Source organism: Corapipo altera, unplaced genomic scaffold, assembly GCF_003945725.1.
Source record: "Corapipo altera isolate COAL_440 unplaced genomic scaffold, ASM394572v1 349, whole genome shotgun sequence".
NCBI classification, from domain to species: Eukaryota; Metazoa; Chordata; class Aves; order Passeriformes; family Pipridae; genus Corapipo; species Corapipo altera.
This window is the reverse complement of record NW_020884997.1, coordinates 594,585-598,326: the sequence shown is the minus strand read 5'-3', so window position 1 is coordinate 598,326 and position 3,742 is coordinate 594,585. Positions and strand designations below refer to the sequence as shown.

The window sequence follows — 3,742 nt, the reverse complement described above, 5'->3', positions numbered from 1 at the left end:
GTGAGGGGCTCTCCCCACTGCCAGGGTGTGCTGATGCTGCCCTGGGGCTCTGCCAGACTCTCCCAGTGCCAGCCCCCGAGAGCAGGGGATGGTCAGAGCGCCCAATCCTCAGGTGGACCCACAGCTGGGACCCACAGGCCCAGCCCAACACCCCATTTCTGACAACAGGTTTGGCCCCGGTCCCTGTCCCTGCACCTGGGCTCCGGCCATGGAGGGAAGGGGAGGCTCTGGGACAGACAGACAGCACAGCTCAGCACGGAGCCGCTGGTTTGTGGCGCTGTGGGGAGCAGGGAGCTCACAGCACACATCACCTGTGCTGGGGCTGCAGAGCGCAGCCGCCCCTGCAGAAGCAGCGGTCTCCTAACCTACTTCCCGGGAAAAGCAATTGGAAACTCTCAGAAGATAAAAAGATAATGAACAAATAACCTTCACCGGAGCCTGTGCCGCAAACCCCCAGGTTCCCCTTCGTGCTGCTGCCTGATATTAATGATCCTGTCAGGGCTCCTGAAGAACTTTGTGCTCCATGTGGGAAACGGGGGGTTTGTCTCAGAGCGCAGCCAGGAGCTCATTTTCATTTCTTCTCACACAAGAAAGTTCTTACATTCTGCATCTAAGAAACCGTACATTTATTTCCTCACATCTCCAGGTTCCTGTAGCACTACTGGGGTTTGAAACAAAACGCCACTGTCTTTTCAGGAAAATGCTTGATGCGTCGAGCGATGGCAATTCATTAATTATTTTGAGCCTCTTATGCCACCACTGACACCACAGTGAAGAATTTAAAACATTTCCTCAGACAAGCAGCTCACTCACAGCAAACCACAGCACAAGGGCATGGCTTGGGGTTTCAGAGCTTGTTTTGTCTGAGGGTGCTGTGAGGAGCCTCTCCGGCGAACTGCTCCGCGTTCCTCTTGGAGACACAGAGCATGAGGGGTGAAACATAAATTAAATATACAGCCAGGCCAGCCCCTCACCATGGAGATGAGCAAAACCCCTTCAGGAATGGCTGCCCCTCTCTTCAGCCCCACTGCTCCCTGGGGACACGTCTCGGGGCAGTGCCACCCACCAGTGGGGTCCCCAGCAGTCAGCGCAGCACCAAGGGACAGAGCAGAAATGGGCACTGCTGCTTCTCTCACCTGATGGACCCCACACTGCAAACCACCACCTTTACTGCCTTAAAAGGTGGCCTGTAATACTGTTAAACATCAGCTTTTCCCAGTCACGTAAGCTCAACATCTTCAAGTTCAAGCAGCTGCTGCGAGTCCCTGAGTCCCAGCAAGTGGCTGAGACCCAGAGCCCTGCTCACTCACAGACATGGACTGACCCCAGGATCCAGTGGAGACAGATACTGGAACAGCATCATCCCCAAACCAGCAAACTACCGGAATGCACAAAACAAGCCCAACAACAAAACCGTTCATGGAGCAGCCGACTCAGCTGCCCTGGCCCACTGCACCTCATCCCTCTGCCCAGCAGATCTGTCCCCCAAACAGCACCTGGGGGAAGCCAGGGATGGGCCCTCCAGCCTCCTCCACCTGCTTGGATGGGCTGTTTGGGAGTGAAAATTAGGGAAAAAAGAGGAAGGATTCATCCCAGCTCAAACAACGAACTGCTGGTTCAACATGGGAATATTAGCTAAGTAAATCTTGGCTAATCAAATGAAAAAGGCTTTACATAGAAGCAGAATGCTCAGGTATTAACCAGCAGCACCAAACCCCTACTCACACACCTTCAGCAAGCACAGCCAGAGGTTAATGTTGTGACAGGTTTAACCAGTGCCATTATCCAAACTGTAAATAAACCCTCTTAAAATCAGCTCTGCCTCTGAGTGCTGCTTCCTTCTGCCCAGCCTTGAAGCCAAATGACACGTCAGAAGGGCCACGCTTCAGGGACAGTACAAAGCCCATCCACATGCCCCCGCTGCCAGGGCGAGTGGCACAAACACCCGGGCACAGCAGCAAAACCCCACGGTGCAAAGTTCCCGGCGGCAGCTCCGCTCCCCAGCCGTGCGCCGGCAGCCACAGCACTGCGTGTGAGAACCACGGCTCGTGCTTCGGCCGGTTCCTCCAGATTTCGGTAAAAATAGAAAGACATAAATCAGATGCGAGAGGCGCAGAACCAGCCCGGGTGAGGAGACACCGTGGATCTCGGCAAGACGCGAAATCTCTGCGCTCGTGAGGGAATGACCTTCAAAACTCATTCAGCGCTCGCAGCCTGCGCGGTGACGGCTCCTCACTTGTGAGACATTACACATTCCTGCTATGTTCTCCCTAATTTCGCATGGACTATAAATACTTGGCTTATAAGGCAGCGTGAAAGCGAGAGAGAACAAATATTTAAGCGGGGTAACCTTGCTTGTGAGGGTAGCAGGAGCAAATTCTGCATCCCTCAGGTCATGCATGCTAAATACCAGGATTCCCTGTTTACTATGCTACCCATAAAATATCAACTGGAATATGGGATCAAGTAGTACTTTCTCTTTTTAAAAAAAAGACATGCAAAATGACGACACCTTGTCAAATTATCTTAAGGGCAGAAAATCCAGATTTTTCTGAACTGTTCTGCCCATACTTTCTCTCCCAAACTAGTTTTCCATTTGATTTGTATTAAAAACAACCTCTGAGAGACGAATTAATTTGGCTTATGCAAAACAAACTGGGCTGCCGTTAGAGCTGTTTACTGGGTCACACTTTACAACCCTGGTGGGGGAGGTGAGGGGGAACCGGCAGCATTTCCACCGTTCTTCAGTGGTATTTGCACAAACCATCCTATTTATCGATTTTAGACTCTCTAAGTCAAAATGACGGTGCCTTCCATAGCCTGCAGCACCCTCGGCAACCGTTCTTTGGCATTATCACCTAAAGCACGCTAAATGGAAGGATGTTCCCCCCTCCTTGGCATCGCAAGACAGGAGCAGCTGGGGGTCCCCCAGGCTGGGCGGTGGGAGCTGTTGCTACTGACGTGTTGAGTCACCTTTACTCAAAACTCTGCCCCGAATTTTCCATCGCCCCCGGACTGGGCTGAGTCCAGCCGCCTCCAGCGGCAACCCCTGCGCGTGCGGCTCCGCACAGCTCGTCGTGAGCTCCCTTGCAGGGATGATGCTGATTGTGGGAATGGAGCACAGGAGCAGCCAGAACCAGGGATGCTCGTCTCAAGCCCCGGTCACGCGGTCCCGGTACCGGACTAGTTCCAGCGGAGCCGGGGAGCGCCTTTCCCTAGTTTTCAGCAATACGACATCCCACGACATCTGCGCGCTGAGCGATGCCCCGCGCAGCCCCGGCAGCGAGGGGACACCGGGAGGGGAGCGACGGCCCCGACCCCGCGTCCTGCTCCCGGTCCCGGTCCCTCCCGGCACGGGGGCGCGGCGGATGCCCCGTGCCCGCCGCTCCGGACGATTACAAAACCCGAGCGCACATCAGGGCAGAGCCGGCGGCTCACGAGGGAGGCACGGCAGGCACCGGGCTGCGGCGGGGCCGGGAGGGTCGGTGCCTGCCCCGCAGCATGCCCCGTCCATCCCCGCCCCGCAGCATCCCCCGTACTTCACTTCGCACCCACGTCCTCCCCGCGCTGCGCGCAGCCCCCGCGCCCGCCGCGGAGGGTTCGCACCGGCGGCTCCGCGGGGCACGGCCGCGGCTCCCCCGGCCCCGGGACGGCCGTGCCGGCTGCCCCCGCCCCGCTCCGGCTCCGGGAGCCGCGGGCAGCACCGCGCCGGGGGCAGACGGGCGGCTCTCCGCGCCATCCC

The 3,742-nt window shown here is 56.8% G+C and overlaps 1 protein-coding gene across 1 annotated transcript in view; it reads right to left on the bottom strand.

Annotated features, from left to right (window-relative positions):
• FRMD5 (FERM domain containing 5) overlaps window positions 1–3,742 on the bottom strand; it is a 75,045-nt gene that overhangs the window by 70,940 nt on the left and 363 nt on the right. The window lies entirely within an intron of this gene.